This window comes from Oncorhynchus mykiss, chromosome 21 (assembly GCF_013265735.2).
Source record: "Oncorhynchus mykiss isolate Arlee chromosome 21, USDA_OmykA_1.1, whole genome shotgun sequence".
In the NCBI taxonomy this organism is placed as follows: domain Eukaryota; kingdom Metazoa; phylum Chordata; class Actinopteri; order Salmoniformes; family Salmonidae; genus Oncorhynchus; species Oncorhynchus mykiss.
Window position 1 is genome coordinate 54,238,420 of NC_048585.1, and position 15,000 is coordinate 54,253,419.

The 15,000-nt window shown below is 44.2% G+C and overlaps 1 protein-coding gene across 15 annotated transcripts in view; it reads left to right on the plus strand.

The window, feature by feature from the left end:
* The window catches only part of LOC110500735 (actin-binding LIM protein 2-like), a 136,099-nt gene that overhangs the window by 31,937 nt on the left and 89,162 nt on the right, over nucleotides 1-15,000 (plus strand). Inside the window, exon 2 of one of the 15 annotated variants that reach the window (XM_036958224.1) lies at nucleotides 13,948-14,060. The exons of the other annotated variants lie outside the window; for them this stretch is intronic. The gene's annotated coding sequence lies outside the window, so the exon portion shown is untranslated. The remainder of the gene's footprint in view (nucleotides 1-13,947; nucleotides 14,061-15,000) is intronic. 15 annotated transcript variants of the gene reach the window in all.

The window sequence follows — 15,000 nt, forward strand, 5'->3', positions numbered from 1 at the left end:
AATCTCGTAAGAATACATTTAAAGACAAATACAGTTAATTCCATCATTTGATATGATTACATAATTGTCACATAGTGAATACAAACAGGACCTTTTTGTATTATGTAATCCCAATGAAATTGACGTTAGCCCAATTTTCTAATAGCAGAAACAAACAACAACATCTCAGTGTATGACTGATGATGTGCCAGAATGACATGCTGCAACACTCCATAAAGTCCCTGTCAGGCCCTTTGGGCACCTGCCTGACTGACACAAGACGCCTGCTTGGCTGGCCATACGGACATGGAACCAATGACAGACGGCCAATCTGTCTCAAATGGGAAAACACTCAGCTATTTTGTTATGTGTGTACTCGACCGTATACATACACATGCATTGGTGTGTATGTGATATAGCAGCGTTATGCACAGTGGGATTCTGTAACAGATGTCTTGACACTTTCTGCCCATGTCCTCCCTCTCTGATATTATGTAGTGACACATTGGGACTCCAAACAACAGTCTCAGCAAATAGAAAAGCATTTTCCCAGCAGTGTCTGCCACGCTGGTATCTTTAGAGGGGCAGCTATATGGACATACTATAAATGTTGGCGTGGACACTCAGTAAGATCACAATGGGAATGACGCTCGGCTTTGAAAGCTGTTCTGTTTTGGATGGATAGGCGACACCTACGCAGCCGCTGACACGCACACACACACACACACACACACACACACACACACACACACACACACACACACACACACAAAGAAAGTGTATCCAGGCTGGGTGTGATGTAATGGCTGGCTAGCTGTAGCCGTCGCAATGGCGCTCTTCATTTCTGCTGTAAACAAACCCTGCTGTCTGTCCGTCAGGCATGCGTGAGGAACAGACAAGCCTGCATCCCTCCTCCCTATTGATCACTTTTGGCTTCCTTCCCAAAGTGCATCACTAAAGTTTTAAATGTCCTCTTCTTAACATCCCCTCCTTCTGCAGGTATGGAGGGAAAGCATAAGGGAGAGCATTCTGTTGGACTCTTACTGAGGCTGTGCTTTCATTTGTCCTGTTCTTTCATCAGAGGAGATGAACGAAAGCGGCACCTCCAACTAAGGTGCATGAGTTAGGAGCCAACCGAAGTAGAGAGGAGATTCGGATTCTTGTAGGACAATTGAAGTAAATCAAAAATATTCTCTATTGTTAGAAGTAGATGAGGAGAGGAAGCCACTTTCAGCATTCAGATACAGGCTCGAGTCTCGAAGGTTACGCCCTCTGTAACCTGACACCCGCTTCAATGTTCCTTTTTAATGGACTGTTTTCGTCCTAGAGGCTGAAGGAAACATGACGAGTACTTAATGATGTACACTTAAAACAGTTACGCAGTCATATTCCTTAGGTGTTAAACCTGAGGTTATTCTGAATGTTTATTCTGGCTTTTGTGGTTCAGGTATACACAAACAGTTAGCACAAACATAGCCTGTCTCTCTCTCTCTGTCTCTCTCGCCCCTCCCTCTCCCCTCTCTCTCTCCCTCCGTCTCTCTTTCTCTGTCTCTCTCTCTCTCTGTCTCTCTCTCTCTCTCTCTGTCTCTCTCTGTCTCTCTCTGTCTCTCTCTGTCTCTCTCGCCCCTCCCTCTCCCCTCTCTCTCTCCCCCTCCGTCTCTCTTTCTCTGTCTCTCTCTCTCTCTGACTCTCTCTGTCTCTCTCCGTCTCTCTCTCTCTCTCTCTGTCTCTCTCTGTCTCTCTCTGTCTCTCTCTGTCTCTCTCTCTCTCTCTCTGTCTCTCTCTGTCTCTCTCTCTCTCTCTCTGTCTCTCTCTCTCTGTCTCTCTCTCTGTCTCTCTCTCTGTCTCTCTCTCTGTCTCTCTCTCTCTCTCTCTCTCTCTCTCTCTCTCGTAAGCAGTAATCAAAAGTAGGCGTGTGCCCCCCTCACACACACACCAATACCATCTCAAGGTCTGTGCTTTGATTTTATGCTGCGTCATGGTGTCTGCTGCGTCATGCTGTCTGCTGCGTCATGGTGTCTGCGTCATGGTGTCTGCTGCGTCATGGTGTCTGCGTCATGGTGTCTGCGTCATGCTGTCTGATGCGTCATGGTGTCTGTGCCATGGTGTCTGCGTCATGGTGTCTGCTGCGTCATGGTGTCTGCTGCGTCATGGTGTCTGCTGCGTCATGGTGTCTGCTGCGTCATGGTGTCTGCTGCGTCATGGTGTATGTGTCATGGTGTTTGCTGCGTCATGGTGCCTGCTGCGTCATGCTGTCTGCTGCGTCATGGTGTCTGCTGCGTCATGCTGTCTGCTGCGTCATGGTGTCTGCGTCATGCTGTCTAATGCGTCATGGTGTCTGTGTCATGGTGTCTGCGTCATGGTGTCTACATCATGGTGTCTGCGTCATGGTGTCTGCTATGTCATGGTGTCTGCTGCGTCACGGTGTCTGTGTCATGAGTCTGCGTAATGGTGTCTGCTGCGTCATGGTGTCTGCTGCATCATGGTGTCTGCAGCGTCATGGTGTCTGCGTCATGGTGTCTGCTGCGTCATGGTGTCTGCTGCATCATGGTGTCTGCGTCATGGTGTCTGCTGCATCATGGTGTCTGCTACGTCATGGTGTCTGCTGCGTCATGGTGTCTGCGTCATGGTGTCTGCGTCATGCTGTCTGCGTCATGCTGTGTGATCAGGTCACATGGTTAATTTTATTACCCACGCCAAGACGAGCATCACTTCTCCTCTTCTCTCATCCTCTGTTCCTCTTCTGACCTTTGCCTTTGTCCGGCGCCACACTGTTATAACCTCTGCCTTACATTCAACTGACTTCATACACACTGTTATAACCTCTGCCTTATATTCAACTGACTTCATACACACTGTTATAACCTCTGCCTTACATTCAACTGACTTCATACACACTGTTATAACCTCTGCCTTACATTCAACTGACTTCATACACACTGTTATAACCTCTGCCTTACATTCAACTGACTTCATACACACTGTTATAGCCTCTGCCTTACATTCAACTGACTTCATACACACTATTATAACCTCTGCCTTATATTCAACTGACTTCATACACACTGTTATAACCTCTGCCTTACATTCAACTCACTTCATACACACTGTTATAACCTCTGCGTTATAACCTCTGCCACTGACACATAGTCTATAGGCTGACACATAGTCTATAGGCTGACACATAGTCTATAGGCTGACACATAGTCTATAGGCTGACACACAAGTCTATAGGCTGACACACAGTCTATAGGCTGACACATAGTCTATAGACTGACACACAGTCTATAGGCTGACACATAGTCTATAGGCTGACACACAGTCTATAGGCTGACACACAGTCTATAGGCTGACACATAGTCTATAGACTGACACACAGTCTATAGGCTGACACATAGTCTATAGGCTGACACATAGTCTATAGACTGACATATAGTCTATAGATTGACACATAGCTTATAGACTGACACATAGTCTATAGGCTGACACATAGTCTATAGACTGACACATAGTCTATAGACTGACACATAGTCTATAGGCTGACACATAGTCTATAGGCTGACACATAGTCTATAGACTGACACATAGTCTATAGACTGACACATAGCTTATAGTCCCTTTCAACGTTGCACTGCTCTGAACCCACTGTGCCGAAGCTTTGATATCTCTGTCACACTTTACTGTCGTAAGCCTACTCATACAGTGTTGATTCTGTCACGTCTCAGATGTAAACCGCAATTTAAAGAGGTTCCTATTTGAGTGTCGTCCTCAAGTACTGAGCTTGCAGCTGTCCTAATCAGTTATATTAACCCTGTTACATGCTCAGTCATGAGAGGGAGGGAGGGAGGGAGGGAGGGAGGGAGGGAGGGAGGGAGGGAGGGAGGGAGGGAGGGAGGGAGGGAGGGAGGGAGTGAGGAAGGAAGGAAGGAAGGAAGGAAGGGAGGGAGGGTGGGAGGGAGGGAGGGAGGAAGGAAGGAAGGGAGGGAGGGAGGGAGTGAGGGAGGAAGGAAGGAGGGAGGGAGGGAGGGAGGGAGGGAGGGAGGGAGGGAGGGAGGGAGGGAGGGAGGGAGGGAGGGAGGGATTGAGGAAGGAAGGGAGGGAGGGAGGGAGGGAGGGATTGAGGAAGGAAGGGAGGGAGGGAGGGAGGGAGGGAGGGAGGGAGAGAGAGAGGGAGGGAGGGAGGGAGGGAGGGAGGGAGGGAGGGAGGGAGGGAGGGAGGGAGAGAGGGAGGGAGGGAGAGAGGGAGAGAGGGAGAGAGGGAGAGAGGGAGGGAGGGAGGGAGGGAGGGAGCTAGAACAATTCAAACCACTGTTCAGAACTAATACGAATACCAAATGTTTAGGGTCCATACACAGGTCGGCAACATAGCTCCACATCCGTACAATACAGGTATCTTTATCTACACAATAAGCAAGATACGAGAAGGCTACGGCTATGTTACCCTGATGAAGACAGCTTGGTTATTAGACTGTTACCCTGATGAAGACAGCTTGGTTATTAGACTGTTACCCTGAGGAAGACAGCTTGGTTATTAGACTATGTTACCCTGATGAAGACAGCTTGGTTATTAGACTGTTACCCTGATGAAGACAGCTTGGTTATTAGACTGTTACCCTGATGAAGACAGCTTGGTTATTAGACTATGTTACCCTGATGAAGACAGCTTGGTTATTAGACTGTTACCCTGATGAAGACAGCTTGGTTATTAGACTATGTTACCCTGATGAAGACAGCTTGGTTATTAGACTATGTTACCCTGATGAAGACAGCTTGGTTATTAGACTGTTACCCTGATGAAGACAGCTTGGTTATTCGACTATGTTACCCTGATGAAGACAGCTTGGTTATTAGACTGTTACCCTGATGAAGACAGCTTGGTTATTAGACTATGTTACCCTGATGAAGACAGCTTGGTTATTAGACTATGTTACCCTGATGAAGACAGCTTGGTTATTAGACTATGTTACCCTGATGAAGACAGCTTGGTTATTAGACTATGTTACCCTGATGAAGACAGCTTGGTTATTAGACTATGTTACCCTGATGAAGACAGCTTGGTTATTAGACTATGTTACATTGATGAAGACAGCTTGATTATTAGACTGTTACCCTGATGAAGACAGCTTGGTTAATAGACTGTTACCCTGATGAAGACAGCTTGGTTATTAGACTATGTTACCCTGATGAAGACAGCTTGGTTATTAGACTATGTTACCCTGATGAAGACAGCTTGGTTATTAGACTATGTTACCCTGATGAAGACAGCTTGGTTATTAGACTATGTTACCCTGATGAAGACAGCTTGGTTATTAGACTATGTTACCCTGATGAAGACAGCTTGGTTATTAGACTGTTACCCGGATGAAGACAGCTTGGTTATTATACTATGTTACCCTGATGAAGACAGCTTGGTTATTAGACTGTTACCCTGATGAAGACAGCTTGGTTATTAGACTGTTACCCTGATGAAGACTGCTTGGTTATTAGACTGTTACCATGATGAAGGCAGCTTGGTTATTAGACTATGTTACCCTGATGAAGACAGCTTGGTTATTAGACTGTTACCCTGATGAAGACAGCTTGGTTATTAAACTATGTTACCCTGATGAAGACAGCTTGGTTATTAGACTATGTTACCCTGATGAAGACAGCTTGGTTATTAGACTATTTTACCCTGATGAAGACAGCTTGGTTATTAGACTATGTTACCCTGATGAAGACAGCTTGGTTATTAGACTATGTTACCCTGATGAAGACAGCTTGGTTATTAGACTGTTACCCTGATGAAGACAGCTTGGTTATTAGACTATGTTACCCTGATGAAGACAGCTTGGTTATTAGACTATGTTACCCTGATGAAGACAGCTTGGTTATTAGACTGTTACCCTGATGAAGACAGCTTGGTTATTAGACTGTTACCCTGATGAAGACAGCTTGGTTATTAGACTATGTTACCCTGATGAAGACAGCTTGGTTATTAGACTATGTTACCCTGATGAAGACAGCTTGGTTATTAGACTGTTACCCTGATGAAGACAGCTTGGTTATTATACTATGTTACCCTGATGAAGACAGCTTGGTTATTAGACTGTTACCCTGATGAAGACAGCTTGGTTATTAGACTGTTACCCTGATGAAGACTGCTTGGTTATTAGACTGTTACCAAGATGAAGGCAGCTTGGTTATTAGACTATGTTACCCTGATGAAGACAGGTTGGTTATTAGACTGTTACCCTGATGAAGACAGCTTGGTTATTAAACTATGTTACCCTGATGAAGACAGCTTGGTTATTAGACTATGTTACCCTGATGAAGACAGCTTGGTTATTAGACTATGTTACCCTGATGAAGACAGCTTGGTTATTAGACTATGTTACCCTGATGAAGACAGCTTGGTTATTAGACTGTTACCCTGATGAAGACAGCTTGGTTATTAGACTGTTACCCTGATGAAGACAGCTTGGTTATTAGACTATGTTACCCTGATGAAGACAGCTTGGTTATTAGACTGTTACCCTGATGAAGACAGCTTGGTTATTAGACTGTTACCCTGATGAAGACAGCTTGGTTATTAGACTATGTTACCCTGATGAAGACAGCTTGGTTATTAGACTGTTATCCTGATGAAGGCAGCTTGGTTATTAGACTATGTTACCTTGATGAAGACAGCTTGGTTATTAGACTGTTACCCTGATGAAGACAGCTTGGTTAATAGACTGTTACCCTGATGAAGACAGCTTGGTTATCAGACTGTTACCCTGATGAAGACAGCTTGGTTATTAGACTATGTTACCCTGATGAAGACAGCTTGGTTATTAGACTGTTACCTTGATGAAGACAGCTTGGTTATTAGACTATGTTACCCTGATGAAGACAGCTTGGTTATTAGACTATGTTACCCTGATGAAGACAGCTTGGTTATTAGACTGTTACCCTGATGAAGGCAGCTTGGTTATTAGACTATGCTACCCTGATGAAGACAGCTTGGTTATTAGACTGTTACCCTGATGAAGACAGCTTGGTTATTAGACTATGTTACCCTGATGAAGACAGCTTTGTTATTAGACTGTTACCCTGATGAAGACAGCTTGGTTATTAGACTGTTACCCTGATGAAGACAGCTTGGTTATTAGACTGTTACCATGATGAAGGCAGCTTGGTTATTAGACTATGTTACCCTGATGAAGACAGCTTGGTTATTAGACTGTTACCCTGATGAAGACAGCTTGGTTATTAAACTATGTTACCCTGATGAAGACAGCTTGGTTATTAGACTATGTTACCCTGATGAAGACAGCTTGGTTATTAGACTATGTTACCCTGATGAAGACAGCTTGGTTATTAGACTATGTTACCCTGATGAAGACAGCTTGGTTATTAGACTGTTACCCTGATGAAGACAGCTTGGTTATTAGACTGTTACCCTGATGAAGACAGCTTGGTTATTAGACTATGTTACCCTGATGAAGACAGCTTGGTTATTAGACTGTTACCCTGATGAAGGCAGCTTGGTTATTAGACTATGTTACATTGATGAAGACAGCTTGATTATTAGACTATGTTACCCTGATGAAGACAGCTTGGTTATTAGACTATGTTACCCTGATGAAGACAGCTTGGTTATTAGACTGTGTTACCCTGATGAAGACAGCTTGGTTATTAGACTATGTTACCCTGATGAAGACAGCTTGGTTATTAGACTATGTTACCCTGATGAAGACAGCTTGGTTATTAGACTGTTACCCTGATGAAGACAGCTTGGTTATTATACTCTGTTACCCTGATGAAGACAGCTTGGTTATTAGACTGTTACCCTGATGAAGACAGCTTGGTTATTAGACTGTTACCCTGATGAAGACTGCTTGGTTATTAGACTGTTACCAAGATGAAGGCAGCTTGGTTATTAGACTATGTTACCCTGATGAAGACAGCTTGGTTATTAGACTGTTACCCTGATGAAGACAGCTTGGTTATTAAACTATGTTACCCTGATGAAGACAGCTTGGTTATTAGACTATGTTACCCTGATGAAGACAGCTTGGTTATTAGACTATGTTACCCTGATGAAGACAGCTTGGTTATTAGACTATGTTACCCTGATGAAGACAGCTTGGTTATTAGACTGTTACCCTGATGAAGACAGCTTGGTTATTAGACTGTGTTACCCTGATGAAGACAGCTTGGTTATTAGACTATGTTACCCTGATGAAGACAGCTTGGTTATTAGACTATGTTACCCTGATGAAGACAGCTTGGTTATTAGACTGTTACCCTGATGAAGACAGCTTGGTTATTAGACTATGTTACCCTGATGAAGACAGCTTTGTTATTAGACTGTTACCCTGATGAAGACAGCTTGGTTATTAGACTGTTACCCTGATGAAGACAGCTTGGTTATTAGACTGTTACCATGATGAAGGCAGCTTGGTTATTAGACTATGTTACCCTGATGAAGACAGCTTGGTTATTAGACTGTTACCCTGATGAAGACAGCTTGGTTATTAAACTATGTTACCCTGATGAAGACAGCTTGGTTATTAGACTATGTTACCCTGATGAAGACAGCTTGGTTATTAGACTATGTTACCCTGATGAAGACAGCTTGGTTATTAGACTATGTTACCCTGATGAAGACAGCTTGGTTATTAGACTGTTACCCTGATGAAGACAGCTTGGTTATTAGACTGTTACCCTGATGAAGACAGCTTGGTTATTAGACTATGTTACCCTGATGAAGACAGCTTGGTTATTAGACTGTTACCCTGATGAAGGCAGCTTGGTTATTAGACTATGTTACATTGATGAAGACAGCTTGATTATTAGACTATGTTACCCTGATGAAGACAGCTTGGTTATTAGACTATGTTACCCTGATGAAGACAGCTTGGTTATTAGACTGTGTTACCCTGATGAAGACAGCTTGGTTATTAGACTATGTTACCCTGATGAAGACAGCTTGGTTATTAGACTATGTTACCCTGATGAAGACAGCTTGGTTATTAGACTGTTACCCTGATGAAGACAGCTTGGTTATTATACTCTGTTACCCTGATGAAGACAGCTTGGTTATTAGACTGTTACCCTGATGAAGACAGCTTGGTTATTAGACTGTTACCCTGATGAAGACTGCTTGGTTATTAGACTGTTACCAAGATGAAGGCAGCTTGGTTATTAGACTATGTTACCCTGATGAAGACAGGTTGGTTATTAGACTGTTACCCTGATGAAGACAGCTTGGTTATTAAACTATGTTACCCTGATGAAGACAGCTTGGTTATTAGACTATGTTACCCTGATGAAGACAGCTTGGTTATTAGACTATGTTACCCTGATGAAGACAGCTTGGTTATTAGACTATGTTACCCTGATGAAGACAGCTTGGTTATTAGACTGTTACCCTGATGAAGACAGTTTGGTTATTAGACTGTTACCCTGATGAAGACAGCTTGGATATTAGACTATGTTACCCTGATGAAGACAGCTTGGTTATTAGACTGTTACCCTGATGAAGACAGCTTGGTTATTAGACTATGTTACCCTGATGAAGACAGCTTGGTTATTAGACTATGTTACCCTGATGAAGACAGCTTGGTTATTAAACTATGTTACCCTGATGAAGACAGCTTGGTTATTAGACTGTTACCCTGATGAAGACAGCTTGGTTATTAGACTGTTACCCTGATGAAGACAGCTTGGTTATTAGACTATGTTACCCTGATGAAGACAGCTTGGTTATTAGACTGTTACCCTGATGAAGACAGCTTGGTTATTAGACTGTTACCCTGATGAAGACAGCTTGGTTATTAGACTATGTTACCCTGATGAAGACAGCTTGGTTATTAGACTGTTACCCTGATGAAGACAGCTTGGTTATTAGACTATGTTACCCTGATGAAGACAGCTTGATTATTAGACTGTTACCCTGATGAAGACAGCTTGGTTATTAGACTGTTACCCTGATGAAGACAGCTTGGTTATTAGACTGTTACCCTGATGAAGACAGCTTGGTTATTAGACTGTTACCCTGATGAAGACAGCTTGGTTATTACATTATTACATCTGGGCTCCTAGAGTGAGGCTCTCCTGTTCTTCTTCAAGCTACGTTACCTGCATTGGCAGATATCTTCAATCTCTAACGTTAACATTAACAGGACTACAATGAAAAAAAATGACAAGTGACTGACGTTGAAATATGTCTTAATGAACAGCGAGGCAAGCTCACAAAATGTTACATTCAGTTTACACCCACTGGGTTTCACAAGATGACAGCCTGGTTTGCTGGTTTGCTCAGGAGTCCCTAAAACATGAAACAACATGAATTATAATTCATACAAATGTAAAATGCTGTATAGCAAGCTAAATGTACAGCGAGTTGGCTAATGTTAGCTAATCAGATAGTTTGTTAAATCGAGATTTTTCATAAATTATCTTTATGACCACAAAATATACATAATCAATCGAGGGGGGGGGGGGGGGTTGCTGTGGGATTATTTAAGATTAGGGTTTAGGGTTTCAGATGTTTTCGGAAGATGGGCAGGGACTCTGCTGTCCTAGATTCAGGGGGAAGCTGGTTCCACCATCGGGATGCCAGGACAGAGAAGAGCTTGGACTGGGCTGAGTGGCAGTTACCCTCCCATAGGGGTGGGAGGGCCAAGAGACCACAGGTGGCAGAACGGAGTACTTGGGTTGGGGTGTAGGGTTTGAGCATGTCCTGAAGGTAGGGAGGTCAGTTCCTCTGAAGTACCATGGTCTTGTAGTGGATACGAGCTTCGACTGGAAGCCAGTGGAGTGTGCGGAGGAGCAGGGTAACATTGGAGAACTTGACGTGGTGAGGGAGAGAGAGACAGTGAGATGGAATGGCACTTATAAGTCAATGGCTTCGGGGCATCAACATTTGATGTCCTTCCAAATTGTAATCTGACACGCACATTGTTTTCTTCTTCTAGAAACACCTGCTGGATGTTGCAGCAACACATGACTTCACATTAATGTCAAAGTTTATCTTCCATGTGCAGGGTAGGAATCAAAAGGTCTGAAACAAAACTAATATTGAGAAATATTACATTTAGAAGAATGTGTATGAGACTCTTTCCTAGAGACCCTATCCTCTTAGCGATCTCTTTCACATTGTCTCTCACTCTTGCTTTGTCTATGGTGATTTCAGTATGACCTACCTTTAAAAGGAATTCGTTCTAGGGTTCATTTCCATGCAAGGTCAGAGACCAAAACTCTCTGTGGTATTTGACCTTGAGGTTATAGGTCATAGGTCAAATGCATGTCAGATTTTTAAATGTTTTATTTCACCTTTATTTAACCAGGTAGGCTAGTTGAGAACACCTTTATTTAACCAGGTGGGCTAGTTGAGAACACCTTTATTTAACCAGGTAGGCTAGTTGAGAACACCTTTATTTAACCAGGTAGGCTAGTTGAGAACACCTTTATTTAACCAGGTGGGCTAGTTGAGAACACCTTTATTTAACCAGGTGGGCTAGTTGAGAACACCTTTATTTATTTATTTAACCAGGTAGGCTAGTTGAGAACACCTTTATTTAACCAGGTGGGCTAGTTGAGAACAAGTTCTCGTTTGCAACTGCGACCTGGCCAAGATAAAGCAAAGCAGTGTGACACATACAACAACACAGTTACACATGGTGCTCTTATTCTCCATGGACTCTACAGTGTCCCAGAACTTTTTTGAGTAAGTACTACAGGATGCAAATTTCGTGCGGTGACGTCGTTAAACCAGTCGTGGATTAGTAGGGTTCCAAGTAGCTCTAGGTAGCTAGCAGGCCGCGGTTAGCAGAATGGGCCTTCAGCGGAGGTTGTGCCTGTTGGAAGGGGTCCGGATATATGTAGCCCAGGAGTGGTCTTCGGTGGTAGCTTCAGGCTAATTGGTGCTTGCTCCGGGATGGAAACGCTAGCCAGGAGTAGTCACCCGGGATTGCGGTTAGCTAGTTGTGAAGATCCAGATGGAAATGTTCAGAGGTTGCGGTAGGAATCCGGTGATATGGAAAGAAAAAAAAATAGGTCCGTTATGCTCTGGTTTGAGTTATGTTGTTCGAACTGGCGAGAGCTTTCTGAGCTAGAGGTTAGCTGATGACCGCTAGCAATGGTTTGCTGACTGATAGCTGGTAGGTAGTTAGCCAGCTAGCTTCAGTTGAGGGATTCCAGATCTGAAGTAAATAGAAATACTTTAGAAAGAAAAAACTGATCCACGCCACATTGGGTGAGGCGGGTTGCAGGAGAGTATTTAGAAGTTGAGGTTTAGGAAAAACATTTTTTAAAGATATGCGAAGAAAAATATATAAAAATATATATACAAGGGACACGACAGGACAAAGACAAAGACGTCTGACTGCTACGCCATCTTGGATTCTCTTGAGTGCCAGGCATGACAGCACAGGTGTGTCTGTGAGCCTGTATTGCTCTTGTGACAACCTTTCTTGAATCCGCCAATGGGGAGGTTGTAAGACAGAGTCACCTCACATAACCTGAGTTGTAGTTTTTACATTATACATTTTCCATTTTAAATCTGATTGTGAAGGCTTCCCGAGTGGTGCAGTGGTCTAAGGCTCTGCATCGCAGTGCTAGCTGTGCCAATAGAGTTTCTGGGTTCGAGTCCAGGCTCTGTCGCAGCAAGCCGCAACGGGGAGACCCATGGGGCGGCGCACAATTGGCCCAGTGTCATCCGGGTTAGGGGAGGGCTTGGCCGGCAGGGATGTCCTTGTCCCATCGCGCACTAGTGACTCCTGTGGCGGGCCGGGCGTAATGCACGCTAACACGGTCGCCAGGTGTACGGTGTTTCCTCCGACACATTAGTGCGGCTGGCTTCCGGGTTAAGCGGGCATTGTGTCAAGAAGCAGTGTGGCTTGGTTGGGTTGTGTTTCAGGGGGACGCATGGCTCTCGTCCAAATCCCGAGTCCAACCGGGAGTTGCAGCGATGAGACAAGACTGTAACTACCAATTGGATACCACAAAATTGGGGAGAAAAAAATGGGTAAAATATAAAAATAATAATAAATAAATACATCTGATTGTAATCATTTGTGTTGATCTGCATGATATCACAAGCTGAAGAGAAGCTCTTCATCCTCAGCTTCAGCAACTCTCTCTCTCTCTCTGCTATTTTGGCATTCTGCCACTTGTCTCTATCCTAGCTGCTGCACATGCCAGCTTTTCTGGACATTTCTGGCTCCGGCTGGCTCCGGCTGGCTCCCTGATGTCAATATCCATGTTAGAATAAATCATTCCTAAATGAAGAGGATCTAAATCCCCTTTGAGGTTGCGATAGCCAACATCCCAAGGTCGAATGTGTTGTCCACCAGAAAACACCCCTGCGGTGGTAGTAACTCGAGCATTCTAATCTCCCACCCCCGCCAGCCCCGCAGATGGACCCTGCCTGGAATGTTGCAGAGCACCATGGAATCCCCGTGGGTTAAGGGAACAGGCTATTTTTAGGCGGGGGAGCATGAGTCCTGGAAGAGGAATCCAAGATGGCCGCCCATCTGGACCACACTGACTGCTGACATACTATCGACTAACCTAAGAAAAAATGCCTGCCTGTGTGTGTGTGTGTGTGTGGGGGGGGGGGGGGGCCTAGATGGCAGGGCCCCATGGTCTTTAGTGGTTCATAGCTCAGATTGTTCTCTGGCTGTGGGAGAGCGGCACTGTGGGTTTGTGACGGTCAGCGACGAAGCAGAGTGAGAGCAAGGTGATTGATGAACAGGTCATCTGTGGCCCAGGCCTACACTGCCTGAACATCCATTAGGTGGGCTCTGGAGAAAGAGAGGTAGAAAAAAAGGAGAGAGGGAGAGAAAGAGAGAGAGAGTTATGGGATGGGCACACAGAGTGGAGGCTCTTCATAGCACATTGTATTCTTTGTGTGTCAAGAGCACTCCTTCAGTGGTTGAGTTCTCTTCATAGTGTATCTACTTTAGGCCTAAACTGCTACTGTACCCCTTACAATAGATGCTGCCCCCTATAGGAACATCTGGTTAACAAATCATCTTGGACCCCTCCATCACCCCAAGCCTTATTTATTGTCCTGACAGGAAGTGAACGACACAGGATCCCCTCAACAGGTGCGTGCCAGGAGCAGTGCATGCTGGTCCGGCTGAGTGAGTGAGTGAGTGAGTGTGAGAGAGAGAGACAGACCCCCATTTCCTCCAATAGAATAGTCTCAGCTGGACCATGGCTGTGCCACATGGTTACAATCAACTCAGGCCCTTTTGAAGTGCCCCAGACCATTTTATAAGGACACATGACTTCACTTCCCCCAAATTCTTGGCCTTATTGGAAGCAGCAAATTCACATGCTGAACACTGGTAGCTTAAACTACACTAAGAAAGACTTCTGCTTCTCATTGACAAGCAGCGGGCTTCTAATGTGTCAGATTGTTAGAATATCGTCATAGAGATGAATATCTTCGATGTTTGGATTATATTTTATGCCTGTTGTACTTTCATGCAATTGATCTGGTCATCTGGAAATCTGGATTTTAATATAAAGCAGATTTTAGGGTCACTCTGCTTGGCCATAACCTTATTCAAAGACAATGAATTTGGAACATGAAATATGAGAAACCAGCACCACACCTCCAGCCTTGTGGGAGGTGAAAATGTCTGTTTCTTTGTAAATTCATGAGGACCTGTTTGTCTCTGTCACGTTCATCGTAACGATGAGGACAAGGCGCAGCGTGATTAGAATACATTCTTATTAACAAAAAACACGAAGAACACTTAAACAAACTAACCAAAAACAACAAAAAATAAATGACCGTGAAGCTATAAACAACTAGTGCTAACATGCAACTACACATAGACAATAACCCACAAACTATCCAAGGCATATGGCTACCTAAATATGGTCCCCAATCAGAGACAACGATAAACAGCTGCCTCTGATTGAGAACCAATTTAGGCAACCATAGCCATATAAACACCTAGACCAGAAAAACCCCATAAACATAGAAAAACCCTAGACAGGACAAAAACACCTATACCCCCCTCGTCACACCCTGAC